This window comes from Callithrix jacchus, chromosome 20, assembly GCF_049354715.1.
Source record: "Callithrix jacchus isolate 240 chromosome 20, calJac240_pri, whole genome shotgun sequence".
Classification (NCBI taxonomy): Eukaryota; Metazoa; Chordata; class Mammalia; order Primates; family Cebidae; genus Callithrix; species Callithrix jacchus.
Genome location: NC_133521.1, coordinates 4,306,945 through 4,325,965, shown reverse-complemented (window position 1 = coordinate 4,325,965; position 19,021 = coordinate 4,306,945). Strand labels below are relative to the sequence as shown.

Genomic DNA, 19,021 nt, shown 5'->3' with positions numbered 1-19,021 from the left:
ACTTGATTGCACTATGGTCTGAGAGGCTGTTTGTTATGATTTCAGTTGTTTTGCATTTGCTGAGCAGTGCTTTACTTCCAATTATGTGGTCAATTTTAGAGTAGGTGTGATGTGGTGCTGAGAAGAATGTGTATTCTGTGGATTTTGGGTGGAGAGTTCTGTAGATGTCTATCATATTTGCTTGCTCCAGGTCTGAGTTCAAGCCCTGGATATCCTTGTTGATTTTCTGTCTGGTTGATCTGTCTAATATTGACAGTGGGGTGTTAAAGTCTCCCACTATTATTGTGTGGGAGTCTAAGTCTCTTTGTAAGTCATTAAGAACTTGCCTTATGTATCTGGGTGCTCCTGCGTTGGGTCCATATATGTTCAGGATCATTAGCTCTTCTTGTTGTATCGATCCTTTTACCATTATGTAATGGCCTTCTTTGTCTCTTTTGATCTTTGTTGCTTTAAAGTCTATTTTATCAGAGATGAGAATTGCAACTCCTGCTTTTTTTTGCTCTCCATTTGCTTGGTAAATCTTCCTTTATCCCTTTATTTTAAGCCTTTCTGTATCCTTGCATGTGAGATGGGTTTCCTGGATACAGCACACTGATGGGTTTTGGATTTTTATCCAATTTGCCAGTCTGTGTCTTTTGATTGGTGCATTTAGTCCATTTGCATTTAGGGTTAGTATTGTTATGTGTGAATTTGCTACTGCCATTTTGATGCTAGCTGGCTGTTTTGCCCGTTAGTTGTTGTAGATTCTTCATTATGTTGATGCTCTTTAGCAATTAGTGTGATTTTGGAATGGGTCGTACTGGTTGTTCCTTTCTATGTGTAGTGCCTCTTTCAGGAGCTCTTGTAAAGCAGGCCTGGTGGTGACAAAATCTCTGAGTACTTGCTTGTTCGCAAAGGATTTTATTTTTCCTTCACTTCTGAAGCTCAGTTTGGCTGGATATGAAATTCTGGGTTGAAAGTTTTTTTCTTTAAGGATGTTGAATATTGGCCCCCACTCTCTTCTGGCTTGCAGAGTTTCTGCCGAGAGATCTGCTGTGAGTCTGATGGGCTTCCCTTTGTGGGTGACCCGACCTTTCTCTCTGGCTGCCCTTAGTATTTTCTCCTTCATTTCAACCTTGTTGATTCTGATGATTATGTGCCTTGGGGTTGCACTTCTTGCGGAATATCTTTCTGGTGTTCTCTGTATTTCCTCCAATTGAGTGTTGGCCTGTCTTGCTAGGTGGGGGAAATTTTCCTGGATGATGTCCTGAAGAGTATTTTCCAAGGATTCATTCTTTTCGTCACATTCTGGTACACCTATCAAACGTAGGTTAGGTCTCTTCACATAGTACCACATTTCTTGGAGACTTTGTTCATTCCTTTTTGCGTTTTTTTCTCTGATCTTGGTTTCTCGTTTTATTTCATTGAGTTGATATTCAACTTCTGAAATTCTTTCTTCTGCTTGGTCAATTCGGCTATTGAAACTTGTGCATGCTTCGCGACATTCTCGTATTGTGTTTTTCATCTCCTTTAATTCATTCATATTCCTCTCTAAATTATCCATTCTTGTTATCATTTCCTCAAATCTTTTTTCAAGGTTCTTAGTTGCTTTGCATTGATTTGAAACATGTTCTTTTAGCTCACAAAAGTTTCTCATTATCCACCTTCTGAAGTCTAATTCTGTCATTTCGTCACAGTCATTCTCTGTCCAGCTTTGTTCCCTTGCTGGTGAGGAGTTTTGGTCCTTTCTAGGAGGTGAGGTGTTCTGGTTTCAGTTGTTTTCCTCCTTTTTGCACTGGTTCCTTCCCATCTTTGTGGATTTATCCACCTGTCAGCTGTGTAGTTGCTGGCTTTTCGATTGGGTCTCTGAGTGGACCCTCAGATTGTTGATGATGAAGTATTTCTGTTACTTGGTTTTCCTTCTAGCAGTCCAGCCCATTTGCTGTATGACTGCAGAGGTCCACTCCAGGCCCTGCTTGTCTGCAGTACACCTATAGCAGCTGCGGAACAGTAGGGATGCTACCAGTTTCTTTTTCTGCTTTGTCCCAGAATGATGCCTGCCAAATGTCAGTCTTTTGGATTTAGAGGGGTCAGCGAGCTGCTTGAGGAGACAGTCTGTACTTTATAGGAGCTCAATTGCTGAGCTGTGAGCTCTGATGTTCATTCAGGGCTGTTAGGCTGCTATGTTTAATTCTGCTGCAACAGAACTAAAAATAAAGCCCTTTTTTTCTCAGCTGCTCTTTCTGAAGGGGTTGGGGCTTTATTTTTGAGTGTCTGCCGGGTTGTCCTGCCCTGCTAGGAGGCAATCTTGTCCTGCCGAGGCTCCGCCCTGCTGGTGTGAGGTTCACCCTGTTTCTGCGGTCTCCGCCCTGCAGCCGTGGGCTCCACCCTGCAGCCATGGGCTCCACCCTGCAGCTGCGGGCTCCGCCCTGCGGTGGAGTTTCTCTGTTGTACCGGGTTGCCTCGGCAATGGCAGGCTGCATCAGCAATGGGCGTGTACCTCAGTAGGGGCTGATTGCCTCGGTAACGGCGGATGCCCCTCCCGCACAGAGCTGCGCCTTAAGGTAACCTCCTAGCAGCGAGCGTTTGGAATCCCGTTTTGTTTGTCGCACTGCGCTACCCCTAACGCTTTGTCCTGGGCTGGCTCACTGTTCAAGTAACGTTCAGTCTCAAGTTCAGCCCTCTCAGGTCTCAGATTGCCAGTTAAACAGGGCACCCGGAACAGTGCGCTTTTGGGCGGACCTCTGTGGAGCACCTCTGTGCTCCGGCGCGGGCCGCAGCTGCACTGGCTGCTGGCTACACCAGTCAAGATCTCTGGCTGGCATCCCGCGTTTGTTTTATATCAGGGAATTTCCCCATTCTGTGGGCAACAAAGGTCTGTCTGGAAATGCGTCCCTGACTCACCTTCTCCGCGCATCCAGCGAGAGCCTCAATCCTGGGTTGTTCTCACATTGCCATCTTGAGTCGTCCATATGAGTACTTTTTCTAAAGATTACTAACTGGACTGTAGGCAGACTTTGATAGAAGCCAAAATCAATACCAATCAGAAAGAAAAGCAAATCATCAAATTTTAATTCAAGTTATATACTAAAACACTTTTTTTTTTGGAGACAGAGTCTCTCCCTGTCACCCAGGCTGGAGTGCAGTGGAGCAATCTTGCCTCACTGCAACCTCCACCTCTCAGACCCCTGCCTCAGCCTCTAAAGTAGCTGGGACTACAAGCATGTGCCACCACACTCGGCTAATTTTTTTTTTTACAATTTTAATAGAGACGGGGTTTCAATGTGTTAGCCAGGATGGTCTTGATCTTCTGACCTTGTGATTTTCCTGCTTTGGCCTCCCAAAGTGCTGGGATTGCAGGTGTGAGCCACTGCACCCAGCTGACACTCTTATATATCTAGTTTATCTGCTTATGTTCACTTCTAATATATTCTAATATCCAGCAATGATGGCAGAGGAAAGATTGTGTACTATTTACTGATTTCCTGCATTGAAATATGTTAGAAAGTTATTGTTCATATCCAAACACCAAAGGTCTCAATCTGCAGAGTACGATTCTTTTAATAAACAATTATGCTGATTTTATGACCCAGTTCTCTTCCTAAACATGACCTGAAGTCAATGAGAGACCATAAGACTGAATAAATCTTTAACCTTGGCATTAGTGACTAGCAATATAAAACTGCAAATCTTGAACCACTGGCCATAATGACTCCTGTAACACCAATCCAGCTCAGTGGCCATCACTCTTAAATTGTTCATAACTTCCATTGCTCAATAATAAGATTCAATAATTCAGGTTACTTTCTTCATTACACAAACATGTTATAAAGATGAAAGAGTAAACAAAATTCTGAAAATTTTTCTCTCTATTCCGAGGGTAAAAATGAGCCATAAGTTACGACAGAATTTTAAAATATTTTGAGTTTTAAAACTAGTTAAAATGTATTTAAAATTCAATATTAAATAGTAAATTAGGATCTATTCATTCTCAAAGGTTAATCTAAAAGGTAATTTCATTTGGACTACCCTACATTATTAAAGCAAAGAACATAATTGTCAACCAGAAATTAAAATTAAATTGTTGTATACTTGTAGCTGGTTGTTTTCACTTTCTTCAAGCCTTTCTTGCTCTTCCTCTGATATAATTGCCAAGACTTGTTCTGCTGAAAAAAAATACATTCAGTTAAAATTAACTACTTAGAACAGTTAAACTATAATCTTTATAAAAATAGGTTAAAACTAGTCTTTTATTTTATTGTATAAATTGTGAATTTAAAGAAAACTTAATCTTCAGCAGGATATTTACTTCTTTAATAAATACTCCTAATTCTTAAAACTTCAAGAAACCACCTGGGGAGATACTAGATGTCACCAGGTTGAAGACAAACACAAATGCCAAACATTCACTCGCAAATTTATCCACCAAACATAAACAAAACCATTACAAACAAAACAAATGTTTAAAACGTGAGCCCCTGGGCCTTAAGTGAACATTGGTGGTAACCTGGCAGGATTCCTCCTAGGTCTGTGGTAGTGGTGGACATGGGAACAGATTCTTCTGCCTGGGGAAATGAGAGGGAAGATTGGAAAGGCCTTTGTCTTGTGGTTTCAGAGCCAGTTTAGCTGCAGCACCAGATAGATTTCTCAGGTTCAGGCCCTGGCTCCTGGACAGTATATGTGGCCTCACCTGGGGCCTGAAGAAACTCTCAGTTCCCCCAATGGAAGGACATAAGACTGGCTGACATCACCACCAGCTGATTGTATAGTCCTAAGCCTTACAGGCAAACAAAGGCATTAGTCAGGTCATAGTTACATATGCCTTGGGCAAGGTCCAGTGGTGTGCTGGCTTCAAGTCTGATGCAGTGAAATTCCAGTGGCGGTGGACACAGAGGTGCTTGTTTAAATCCTCCCTCAGCCCCAGGTAGCACAGAGACAGACTCCATTCATTTTGGAGATAGTAAGGGAAGAGAACAAGAGTTAATATCTGATAATTCAGAGAATTCTTCTAGCTCTTATTGAACAACCAACAAAAGCATGTCTCTATGAGGCTGCAAACATGACAGAATTACTGGGTTTAGAGTCCCTGCCCCCTAATGCAGATATGTGCACAGTGACTAAAAGCACAGACACTATACCCAAATATCTTTGAGTACCTGGAAAGCCTTCCCCGGGAAGGATGAGTACAAACAAGTCCACACTGTCAAGATTACAAAAATACTCTTCAATGCCCAGACACAGACAATAATCCACAAACATAAAGATCATCCAGGAAAATATGACCTCACCAAGTGAACTAAATAAGGCACCAGGGGCCAATTTTAGAGAGACAGAAATATATGACCTTTTAGACAGATAATTCAAAACAGCTGTGTTGAGGAAACTCAAAAATATTCAGGATAACACAGAGAAAAAAAATTCCAGGACCCTAGCAGATAAATTTACCAAAGGAATTGAAATAATTAAAAAAGAATCAAGAAGAAATTCTGAAGTTGAAAAATGCGATTCACATACTGAAAGATGCATAAGAGTCCCTTAATAGTGGAACTGATCAAGCAGAAGAAATAATCAGTGAGCTTGAAGAGAGGCTATTTGAGAAAACACAGTCAGAGTATCCAAAGGAAAAATGTATAGAAAAGAACAAAGCATGCCTACAAGATATAAAAAATAACCTACTAAAGCAAACCCAAGAGTTAATGGCCTTAGAGAGGAGGAAGTGAGATAGATGGGAGCAGAAAGTTTATTCAAAGAAATAACAGCGAACTTCCAAAACCTCAAGAAAGATATCAATATTCAAGTGCAAGAAGGTTATAGAAAACCAAGCTACTTCAAGGAACTTAATAATTAAACTTACAAAGATCAAAAATAAAGAAAAGGTCATTCATCCCTGCAGCAAGTAAAGAGAAACAAATAACATACAATGGAACTGCAATACATCTGGAAGTAGTCTTTCTGGTGGAAACCTTACAGGCCAGGAGAGAGTGGCATGACATATTTAAACACTTTTAACCTAGAATAGTATACCCAGCACAAATTTCTTTTACATATGAAGCAGAAATAAAGATTTTCCCAAACAAACAAAGGCTGAGAAATTTGATCAATACCACACCTGTCCCACAAGGTAGGCTAAAGAGAGTTCTTCAATATGAAACAAAAGAATGTTAATGAGCAATAAGAAACCACCTGAAATCAATGAATCTTATAAAACTCACTACTAATAGTAAGTACACAGACAAACATAGAATATTACAATACTATAATTGTGGTGTGTAAACTACCATATCTTAAGTAGACTTGAAATCCTCATAGTAACCTCAAATCTAAAAACATGAAATGATGAAATGGATACACACACACACACACACACACACACACACACACAAGCAGAAAATTAAAACATACCAACAGGGAAAATCACCTTTACTTAAAGGAAGACAAGAAGGAAAAGACCACAGGATATTCAGAAAATAAATTACAAAATAACAGGCGTAAGTCCTCACTTATCAATACAAACATTGAATATAAATAACTAAAATCTCCAATCAAAAGACATAAGTTGGATGAATGAATTAAAAACAATAAGACCCAGAGACTCTCCAAGATGGCCGAATAGACACAACTCTGGCACACAACACCCAGCAAGAGAGAAGCAGAAACCCAGAGATATCCTAGCTCCAACTGAGGTACTAGGGGCATTTCAAGGGGTCTGGTCCTACAGTGAGCAAAGCCCAGGCAAGGCAGAGTGAGGCAAGGAGGGATGCTGCTTCACCCAGAAAGTGCATCTGACCAGCAAGTCAGATGCTCCCGCTCTGGCACTCCGGTCCACATACAGTGCTTCCCCCAAAGCCTCAGTAATACACAGAACAGGGGATCTTTGCCAGTCAAGCACCAGAAATTACAAGCACGGAGTTCAATAATAATCCAGGACAGTGTCCCAGATTGGTGCACAGACCTAAACTGACGCATAAGTACAAAAGCCGGCGAGCCTTTGGATCGAGTGATTGCCCCCTCCACCCACCTGGAGAGAGAGGGAGCTGTAAGTGGGAGGACAGATGAAGCAGCATGGTGAGGGCCCTACCCCATGACCTGAGAGAGAGTAAGCTGAAAGGGAGAGATGGCCGAGTGTGTCTGGGAGGGTCCCTACCTTCCCCCACAAACTCCAGAGGGCTGAAGCTGACTCTAGCAAGTTGCACAACCAATGCCACAGTCTGAGCTGAACCCTGAATGATCCAACCCAGTGGAGGAAGGACACAACCCACCATTAGAGGGGTGGGACTGAGCTACATGTTTTAACACAAAACATAGGAAGCCTACATAACAACGGGACAGCATTCTTCATCAACCAACAGCAAATACAGGTCAGTGGAAGAGGCAGGCCTAATCTCCCAGTATAAACAAAAAAGACACAAGAAGCTTCCCTAGTAATCTGAAGGAGTCCCTAGAAAGCCAGCAGTGCCTCGACAGGCAGACAAGTGATCTCATCAAGCAGCTCCCTGACACCACAACCAGGTAAGATGGGAAAAAAACAGCACAAAAAAGACGAAATCATCAAAGACCAGAACATCTCTTCTCCTTCAAGGGATCACAACTCCTCAACAACACAGGATCACAACATGACCAAAAAAGAATGTGATGAATTGACAGAAACAGGCTTCAGAAGGTGGATAATAACAAACTTTTCTGAGCTAAAGGAACATGTTCTAACTCAATGCAAAGAAACCAAAAACCTTGGGAAAAGGTTGGATGAAATGCTAACTAGAATAACAGCTTAGAGAAGAACATAAATGACTTGGTGGAGCTGAAAAACACAGCACGAGAACTATATGTGAAGCAAATACAAGTTTTAATAGCCAAATCGATCAAGCAGAAGAAAGGATATCAGAGATTGAAGATCAAGTCAATGAAATAAAAAGAGGAGGCAAGACAAGAGAAAAAAGAGCAAAAAGAAGGGAACAAAGCCTCCAATAAATACAGGATATGTGAAAAGACCTAATCTACAGTTGAGTGGTATATCTGAATATGATGGAAAGAATGAATCCAAGCTGGAAAACATGCTCCAGGATATTATTCAGGAGAACTTCCCAAGCCTAGCAAGGCAGGCCAACATTCAAATTCAACATACAGAGAACTCCACAAAGACATTCTTCAAGAAGAGCAACCCCAAGGCACATAATTGTCAGATTCACCAGGGTTGAAATGAAGAAAAAAATGCTAAGGGCAGCTAGAGAGAAAGGTCGAGTTACCCACAAAGGGAAGTCAGTCAGACTCACAGCAGATCTCTCAGCAGAAACCCCACAAACCAGAAGAGAGTGGGGGCCAATATTCAACATCCTTAAAGAACTTTCAACCTAGAATTTCATATCCAGCCAAACTAAGCTTCGTAAGCAAAGGAGAAATAAAATCCTTTACAAATAAGCAATTGCTCAGAGATTTCATCACCACCAGGCCTGCTTTATAAGAGTTCCTGAAAGAAGGACTAAACATGGAAAGGAACAACCAGTACCAGCCACTCCAAAAACATACCAAATGGTAAAGAGCAATGATGCAATGAAGAAACTGCATCAACTAACAGGCAAAACAGCCAGCTAGCATCAAAAGGGCAGGATTAAATTCACACATAACAATATTAACCCTACATGTAAATGAGCTAAATGCCCCAATCAAAAGACACAGACTGGTAAACTGGATAAAAAGCCAAAACCCATTGGTGCGCTGTATCCAGGAAACCCATCTCACATGCAAGGATACACATAGACTCAAAATAAAGGGATGGAGGAAGATTTACCAAGAAAATGGAGAGAAACAGAAAGCAGGACTTACAAACCTAGTCTCTGATAAAATAGACCTTAAACCAACAAAGATGAAAAGAGACAAAGAAGGACATTACATAATGGTAAAAGGATCGATGCAACAAGAAGAGCTAACAATCATAAATATATACGCACCCAATACAGGAGCACCAAGATACATAAAGCAAGTTCTTAATGATTCACAAAGAGACTCTCCCACACAGTAACAGTGGGAGACTTTAACACTCCACTGTCAATATTAGACAGATCAACAAGACAGAAAATTAAAAAGGATATCCAGGACTTGAACTCAGACCTGGAACAAGCAAACCTAATAGACCTTTATAGAACTCTCAACCCAAAATCCACAGAATATACATTCTTCTCAGTACCACATCACAGCTACTCCAAAATTGACCACATAATTCGAAGTAACTCACCCCTCAGCAAATGCAAAATGCAAAAGGAAATCATGACAAACAGTCTCTCAGACCACACACAGTGCAATCAAGTTAAAACTCAGAATTCAGAAACTAACTCAGAACCACACAGCTTCATGGAACCTGAACAACTGGCTCTTGAATGTTGCCTGGATAAACAATGAAATGAAGACAGAAATAAAGATCTTCTTCTAAACCAATGAGAATGAAGACACAGCAAACCAGAATCTCTGGGACACATTTAAAGCAGTGTCTAGAGGAAAATATATAGCAATAAATGCCCACATGAGAAGAAAGGAATGATCTAAAATCGACACCCTATCATCAAAATTGAAAGAGCTAGAGGAGCAAGATCAAAAAAACACACACAAAAAAATAGCACAAGACAAGAAAAAACTAAGATCAGAGCAGAACTAAAAGAGATACAGACACAAAAAACCCTTCAAAAAATCAATAAATCCAGGAGCTGGTTTTTTGAAAAGATCAACAAAATAGACAGACCACTACCCAGAGTAATAAAAAAGAAAAAGGAGAAGAATCAAATAGATGCAATAAAAAATGATAAAGGGGATATCACCACAGGTCCCACAGAAATACAAACCACCATCAGAGATTACTACAAACAACTCTATGCATATAAACCAATAAACCTGAAAGAAATGAATACATTCCTGGACACTTACCCCCTTCCAAGCCTAAACCAGGAAGAGGTGGAAACCCTGAATAGACCAATTACAAGGACTGAAGTTGAAGCAGAAATTAATAGCCTACCCACTAAAAAAGCCCAGGCCCAGATGAGTTCACAGCTGAATTCTACCAGATATACAGAGGAGCTGGTACCACTCCTTCTGAAACTATTACAAACAATCTACAAAGAGGGAATTCTTCCCAAATCATTTTATGAGACCAACATCATCCTGATACCAAACCCGGCAGAGACTCAACAAGAAAAGAAAACTTCAGGCCAATATCCATGATTAACATACATGCAAAAATCTTCAATGAAATACTGGAAAACTGATTGCAACAGCATACCAAAAAGCTTATCCATCATAATCAAGTAGGCTTCATCCAAGGGATGCAAGGCTGGTTCAACATACACAAGTCTATAGACATAATTCACCACATAAACAGAGCCAAAGACAAAAACCACATAATTATCTCAATAGATGCAGACAAGGCCTTTGACAAAATTCAACAGCATTTATGCTAAAAACTCTCAATAAACTAGGTATTGATGGAATGTGTTTCAAAATAATAAAAGCTATTTACAATTCCATGGCCAATATCATACTGAATGGGCAAAAACTGGAAGCATTCCCCTTGAAATCTGGCACTAGACAAGAAAGCCCTCTCTCAACACTCCTATTCAATATAGTATTGGAAGTTCTAGCCAGAGAAATTAGGCAAGAAAAAAAAATAAAGGGTATTCAAATAGGAAAGGAGGAAGTCAAATTTTCTCTATTTGCAGATGACATGACTGTATATTTAGAAGACCCTATCGTCTCAGCCCAAAATCTCCTGAAACTGATAAGCAACTTCAGCAAAGTCTCAGGATACAAAATCAATGTGCAGAAATCACAAGCATTCCTATACAATAACAGACTTAAAGAGAGCCAAATAAGAATGAACTGCCACTCACAATTGCTACAAAGAGAATAAAATAACTAGGAATACAACTAACAATGTAAAGGACTTCTTCAAGGAGAACTACAAACCACTGCTCAACGAAATAAGAAAGGACACAAACAGATGGAACAACATTCCATGCTCATGATTAGGAAGAATCAATATCATGAAAACGGCCATACTGCTCAAAGTAATTTATGGATTCAACAGTATCCCCCATCAAGCTACCAATGACCTTCTTCACAGAAGAACTACTGTGTTCAGCATATCATGTCATATTTTTCTGTGATATTATATTAGTGATCTGCAAGAGAATATTTTAAAGATATCAGTTTCTCCAAACTGCTGATCTGTAAACTATTTCTGATCAAACTTAAATTTTTGTCAAAGCATGTTTTTGTTTGTTTGTTTGTTTTTGAGATGGATTCTCACTCTGTTGCCCAGTCTGGAGTACAGTGGTGCGATCTCGGCTCACTGCAACCTCCACCTACCTGGTTCAAGTGAGTCTCCTGCCTCAGCCACCTAAATAGCTGAGACTACAGTCATGTGCAACCACACCAAGATAATTTTTTGTATTTTTAGTAGAAATAGGGTTTCACCATGTTAGCCAGGATGGTCTCGATCTCCTGACCTTGTGATCCACCTGCTTCAGACTCCCTAAGTGCTGGGATTACAGGCATGAGCCACTGCACCCAGCCATGGCTGCATTTTGATTCCATGTCAGAGAAAGGAAATGAGTATCTGATAGTGGCTTCCAGTTTTGCTGTCAGATTTTTGTTTGGGAATACATCCAGAACTGCTTACCAAGGGTTTGAGTACAAAACAAGCATTTCCACAAAAAAACAATAAAAAAGATTACACTTTTCCTCAGGTGGACCCTTAGGTTCTGACAATTCTTGGAAAATGTTGGCACAGGAACTCACCAGTCTAGGCCTGACTCTGTGTAGGTAGCTGCCATAGTTTTAAAAATATTAGGTAGGATTTTGATAGGTGTATTCTTCCTCTCATACTTGAACACCAGAAGTACCATCTATCTAAATAGTAGACCTTACAACTCTAAAAGTGTTCTTTTGAAGAGGGTACCATCAAAGAGCTTTGAAAATATTAATTTAACTTACTTTTTAGTAATCTTACTTGTAAGAATTTATATTCTCCCTCCTTGAAATTCTCACATTTTTGAAATTTTTACAGCATCCCTTCCTCTGATAAACTCTCCTACTTTTCTCTAGCCACTGTTCAGGATTCTTTACTAACTTCTTTTCCTCTGGGAAATGTTGATATTCCCAAGGTCTTGTCAGTGCCTTCTGTTTATTCCATGTCTTTCCCACCATGGACAAGCTCATTTAGATATATGATTTTGCCTACATTATTCCAAGTCTGCATCTCCAACCTCAGTTCTACTTCCAGCTAGAAATGCCTAAAATTCAATTACCTACTGAAAATACCCTACATGAATATTCCATTCAACTCAACATGCACAGAAAGAGGTTAGACATTCCTGCTTATCTGTTGTTCTTCTCCATTCACCTGCGAATCTCCTACTCCTTCCTCATGTCCAGGTTAAATGCTAGTTCACAACCTGGAAACCCATGAATCATCGGAGATTTCTCTTTGTGCCCTAAATTTGTACATCCAGTAATCAATAACTCATATTATCTCTATCTCTTTTCTGCCTCTGCTTTACATTTTTCCACTGCCACTGGTTCTTAACTACTGGCTTTTATAGGATACCAACTGTTAATATTATTTCTTAAATTAAAAAACAAGAAAAACAAATGAAAAATGCAAAAATCAAGAGAAAGACCAACATTTTAAAATTACTAAATAGCTGTCTGACATCATTTATTTCACCATGGATGGGTGAAAACCTCATAATGGATTGATGCTAGTCCAAGGATTGGCAACAAGGAAGTTACAGCTTTGGCTACTGCAAAAGCGTCCTTTGTCTTCCAGTCTCTTTACGTGGTACCTTCCATCTAGCCTCCATATGAGGAGTCATCCACTATAGGCCACAGGCCAAGCCCAGCCTGCCTAATGGTTTTGTAAATAAAGTTTTGTGACTGCTTTTACACTACAATGGCAGGGTTGAGTAGATATGGCAGAGACCACATGGCCTAAAATATTTCCCACCTGGTCCTTTACATAAAAAGCTTATGAATACCATAATCAGAATGTCCTAATTCCCAAATCTAATCTTGTGACTTTTGTTCTCACAATTCTATAATGAATTCCTACATTCATTCAATTCTATAATGAATTTCCTACATTTGCTGTCTCCCTACCTAATGACCATTTCTTATTGTTTTCTTGCTGGAGAATCGCAAGTCTATTTGAGTATTTATCATCCTAATATCCCTCCCCATCCTCAACAAGAGAAATGACTATTCTAATCTAATCACAGTCAGTACATATGTTTTCCCAGTGCCTGGTTTAGGAATGAGTATATGGTGTAACCAAGCCAATAAAATGTGAAAGAAAGCCCACTGCAAGCTTCTGACTTTTCTCTCTATTTCAAAGAAACATGGAAAGAAAAGCAGCCCTTCCAGCCTTCAGAACTTGTATTGTGAGAACATGATGTTTGGAGCTACTGCTAATTAGCCAGCCATGAAAGGAGACATGAACAAAACACTGCCAAACACACAGCTGAAATAGGAAGACCAAATGGGACCCAGTGTTATCACTGAACCGGCCACCAAAGCAACTCTGCTTCCTACTGTTTTAGTCACTGTTAGTCAGGTCCTTTGGCATTTGCAGCCCAAAGCACTCCACCTGGTAAATTTCCCATGGCCTACAGGATAAGATCTACTCAGTTTTATAGTACTAAAAAGCCCTTCATGAGCTTGCCTTACCTAAGTTTTTCCCTCAGGCCCAACCACTCTCATCTCAGTTTCTGCAACAGCACAATAGGGCTGCTCATAAACCCTGCAAAGTTCAGTCAAGCTTCTTACCTTTTGCACCTGCCGCTTCTCCTCCCAAGCATGCCATCTTGTTTGATGTTTCTTCTGCCAAATCACAAACTTGTTAGATGTTCCTTCTGCCCACATCATTCTTCTGCCTCTTTACCAAGAAAAGGTCTCCCCTTCTGCATGCTTACCTGAAATCCTACCCCACTTTTTAATAGCTTTCATTTCTCACAACATACTTAAAGTGTCTGGCACATATTTAACATAATAAATGATCATTAGACTCTTCCAGATGGCATCCAGCACACAGTAGAAGGCACTGAATGAAGTAGCAAATAACATAAATGAAAATGATCATAACAAGCTCCTGACTGTTTTTTTGTTTGTTTGTTTGTTGAGATGGTCTTACTCCATTGCCCAGGCTGGAGTGCAGCCTCCAAGTCACTGGGACTACAGTTGCATGCTACCATGCCCAGCTAACTTTTTCATTTATTTTTATTTTTAGTAGAGTTGAGGTCTCACTGTGTTACCCAGGCTGGTCTCAAACTCCTAGGCTCAAGCAATCCTTTTGCTTCAGCCTCCCAAAGTGCTGGGATTATAGGTATGAGAGACCATGCCCAGCCTTGACTATATTTTTTGTTTTAAGATGGAATCTCTCTCTGTTACCCAGGCTGGAATGCAGTGGTACAATCTCAGCTCACTGCAATCTCCGTCTCCAGTATTCATGCAATTCTCCTGCCTCAGCTTCCCAAGTAGCTGGCATTACAGTCATGTACCACCATACCTGACTAATTTTTATCTTTTTAGTAGAGACAGGGTTTCACCATGTAGGCAAGGCTGGTCTCAAACCCCTGACCTCAGGTGATTCACCTGCCTCGGGCTCCCAAAGTGCTGGGATTACAGGCCTGAACCACCATACATAATCCAACTGTATTTTTAAATGTCTGTATTCTGTAACATGGAAAAAAAGAAGCTTACTATCTAAAAGACACTTGATAGTTTGTTAAATGGACCAAGTATATAAATGAATAAAAATATTTTCTTTGAAAATTGTCAGCAAGGTACGGGGGCTCATGCCTGTAATCTCAGCACTGTAAGAGGCCGAGGCAGGTGGACTACCTGAGCTCAGGAGCTCAAGACAAGCCTGGCCAACATAGGGAAACCCTGTCTCTACTAGAAATACAAAAATTGGCCAGTCACGGTGGCAAGCATCTGTAATCCCAACTACTTGGGAGGCTGATGCAGGGAGAATTGCTTGAATCAAGAAGGCGGAGGTGGCAGTGAGCCAAGATCATGCCACTGAACTCCAGCCTGGGTAATAGAGTGAGACTCCATCTCAAAAACATAATAATAATAATAATAATCTTGGGGAAAAAATATATGAAATAAGGACTGCTGTAGTCTATTATGAGCACCTTAAAGACCAAGACTGGCCAGGTGCAGTGGCTCACACCTGTAATCCTAGCACTTTGGGAGGCCAAGGTGGGCAGATCAGAAGGTAGGGAGATGGAGACCATCCTGGCTAACACCGTGAAACCCCACCTCTACAAAAATACAAAAAAATTAGCCAAGGGTAGTGGCACGTGCCTGTGGTCCCAGCTACTCAGGAGGCTGAGGCAGGAGAATCATCTGGACCCAGGAGGTGGAAGATGGGGTGAGCCGAGGTTGCACCACTGCACTCCAGCCTGGGTGACAGAGTAAGACTTCATCTCAAAAAAAAGACCAAGACTATGTGTTTGTCACCTGTGGCTTGCAAAATCTAACTTATAAAAGTTATTTGATTAATATGTACTAAATTAAAAGTGTCCTCATACAGTTCAGACTGTACAATGTATTACGTGTCACATCGAGGTAGCATAGTAGCATTTTTGTTATTGTGAAGCACTTTTATTATGATTTGTTGAGCCTAGAGTTTGGCTATTGGGCACTCACTACAATAACCTTGGGGCTACTGGTAACAGACTATTTTGCTCTAACAAAATTACAGCTATCATGACCATTAACTAGTAGATCTTGTTTTAATGAAGTAAATGTATCTCATTCAATTTCAAATTAGGAAGAACAAAGTCAATAAGTGAGACCGGGGAGGACTCAAGATGGCGCTGTGAGAACAACCCAGGATTGGAGTTCTCATTGTGTCTGCGGAGAGGTGAGTCTGAGCTACATTCCCAGACTGATCTTTGTTGCTCACGGAATGGGGAAATTCCCAAGTGAAGAGGAGACGCAGGACGCCAGGCAGATATTCCGCCTGGCGAAGCTGTCAGCCGGGTGGCGGCGGCCGGCCCTACCCAGCGCTCCCCACAGGGCGCACTTGTCCGGGTGCCCCGTTGAACCGGCAACTGGAGACGTGAGAGGGCTGGATTTGAGACTGAGCTAGACTTGAACAGTGGGCCAGCCCAGGGGATTGCAGGAACAGAGCGTTAGGATTGTCCCAGTGGGACGAACAAAACTGCGATTTCAAACAAGCCCCGTGCAGATGGCCCGAGACGCTCTGAGGGGGAGGGGCGGCCACCATTACCGAGGCAACCCACCCCAACTGAGATACATGCCCATTGCTGATGCAGCCAGCCGTTGCCGAGGCAACCCGTCCCTACTGAGATTCACGCCCACTGCTGACGCAGCCAGCCGTTGCCGAGGCAACCTGTCCCTACTGAGATACACGCCCACTGCTGACGCAGCCAGCCATTGTCGAGGCAACCCGTCCCTACGGAGATACACGCCCACTGCTGACGCAGCCTGCCGTTGCCGAGGCAACCCGCTACAACAGAGAGACTCCGCCGCAGGGTGTGGCGGAGAACAGCAGAACAGCGGAGCCAGGGCGAGCCTCACGACAGCAGGGCGGAGCCTTGGCAGGCAAACAGTGGCTAGTCTGCATCCAAGCTGGGCAGGACCTCAACGGACATCCAAAAATAAAGCCCAAACCCCTCAACACAGAGCATTTGAGAAAAAAAAAAGGGTTTTTTTAATGAGCTCTGTTGCAGCAGAATCAAACATAGCAGCCTAACAGCCCTGAATGAACAACACAGCTCACAGCTCAGCAATTAAACCCCTATAAAGTACAAACTGTCTCCTCAAGCAGCTCCCTGACCCCTCTATATCCAAAAGACTGACATTAGGCAGGCACCATCCTGGGACAAAGATAGCAGAAAAAGAAACTGGTAGCATCCCTCGCTGTGCCACAGCTGCTAGAGGTGCACCCCAGACAAGCAGGGTCTGGAGCGGACCTCAGCACTCGTACAGCGAAGGGGCTAGACTGGTAGAAGGAAAACCAAGTAACAGAAATACTTCATCATCAACATTCAGGGTGTCCACTCAGAGACCCAATCGAAAAGTCAGCAACTACGCAGACGACCAGCGAACAAATCCACAAAGATAGGAAGAAACCAGCGCAAAAAGGAGGAAAACACCCGAAACCAGAACACCTCGCCTCCTAGAAAGGACCAAAACTCCTCACCAGCAAGGGAACAAAGCTGGACAGAGAATGACTGCGACGAAATGACGGAATTAGACTTCAGAAGATGGATAATGAGAAACTTTGGTGAGCTAAAAGATCATGTATTAAATCAATGCAAAGAAACTAAGAACCTTGAGAAAAGATTTGAAAAAAGATTTGAGGAAATGATAACAAGAATGGATAACTTAGAGAGGAATATGAATGAATTAAAGGAGCTGAGAAACACAATACGAGAACTTCGCGAAGCATGCACAAGTTTCAATAGCCGAATTGACCAAGCAGAAGAAAGAATATCTGAAGTCGAAGACCAACTCAATGAAATTAAACGAGAAACCAAGATTAGAGAAAAAAACGCAAAAAGAAATGAACAAAGTCTCCAAGAAATGTGGGACTATGTGAAAAGACCTAACCTACGTTTGTTAGGTGTACCAGAAGGGGAAGAAGAGAATGAATCCCAGCTGGAAAATACTCTTCAGGACATCATCCAGGAAAATTTCCCCCACCTAGCAAGACAGGCCAACACTCAATTGCAGGAAATTCAGAGAACACCACAAAGATATTCCACAAGAAGAGCAACCCCAAGGCACATAATCGTCAGATTCAATAGGGTTGAAATAAAGGAGAGAATACTAAGGGCAGCCAGAGAGAAAGGTCGGGTCACCCACAAAGGGAAGCCCATCAGACTCACAGCAGATCTCTCAGCAGAAACACTACAAGGCAGAAGAGAGTGGGGGCCAATATTCAACATTCTTAAAGAAAAGAACTTTCAACCCAGAATTTCATATCCAGCCAAACTGAGCTTCAGAAGTGAAGGAAAAATAAAATCCTTTGCGAACAAGCAAGTACTCAGAGATTTTGTCACCACCAGGCCTGCTTTACAAGAGCTCCTAAAAGAGGCACTACACATAGAAAGGATCAACCAGTACCAGCCATTCCAAAATCACACTGAATGCTAAATAGCATCAACATAATGAAGAATCTACAACAACTAACAGGCAAAACAGCAACTTAGCATCAAATTGGCAGTATCAAATTCACACATAACAATATTAACCCTAAATGTAAATGGACTAAATGCACCAATCAAAAGACACAGACTGGAAAACTGGATGAAAAGCCAAAACCCATCAGTGTGCTGTATCCAGGAAACCCATCTCACATGCAAGGATACACAAAGGCTCAAAATAAAGGGATGGAGGAAGGTTTACCAAGCAAATGGAAAGCAAAAAAAAGCAGGAGTTGCAATTCTCATCTCTGATAAAATAGACTTTAAAGCAACAAAGATCAAAAGAGACAAAGAAGGCCATTACATGATGGTAAAAGGATCGATACAACAAGAAGAGCTAATGATCCTGAACATATATGGAGCCAATGCAGGAGCACCCAGATACATAAGGCAAGTTCTTAATGACTTACAAAAGGACTTAAGACTCCCACACAATAATAGTGGGAGACTTTAACACTCCACTGTCAATACTAGACAGATCAACCAGACAGAAAATAAACAAGCATATCCAGGGCTTGAACTCAGACCTGGAGCAAGCAAACCTGGTGGACATTTACAGAACTCTCCACCCCAAATCCACAGAATACACATTCTTCTCAGCACCACATCACACCTACTCTAAAATTGACCACATAATTGGAAGTAAAGCACTGCTCAACAAATGCAAAACAACTGAAATCATAACAAACAGCCTCTCAGACCATAGTGCAATCAAGTTAGAACTCAGAATTCAGAAACAGACCCAGAACCGCACAGCTTCATGGAAACTGAACAACTGGCTCTTGAATGTTGACTGGGTAAACAACGAAATGAAGGCAGAA

General features: G+C 41.5%; 1 protein-coding gene and 1 pseudogene across 2 annotated transcripts in view; both read right to left on the bottom strand.

Annotated features, from left to right (window-relative positions):
• LOC144580577 (putative coiled-coil domain-containing protein 144C) overlaps positions 1 to 16,953 on the bottom strand; it is a 33,655-nt pseudogene extending 16,702 nt beyond the window's left edge. The window contains exons 1-2 of the transcript XR_013530447.1: positions 13,786 to 16,953; positions 4,072 to 4,145 (exon numbers count right to left, since the gene is read on the bottom strand). The product of XR_013530447.1 is annotated as a putative coiled-coil domain-containing protein 144C (transcript). The remainder of the gene's footprint in view (positions 1 to 4,071; positions 4,146 to 13,785) is intronic.
• Positions 4,198 to 19,021, bottom strand: part of LOC144580578 (uncharacterized) — a 45,585-nt gene continuing 30,761 nt past the window's right edge. The window contains exon 6 of the mRNA XM_078358155.1: positions 4,198 to 13,839. The gene's annotated coding sequence lies outside the window, so the exon portion shown is untranslated. The remainder of the gene's footprint in view (positions 13,840 to 19,021) is intronic.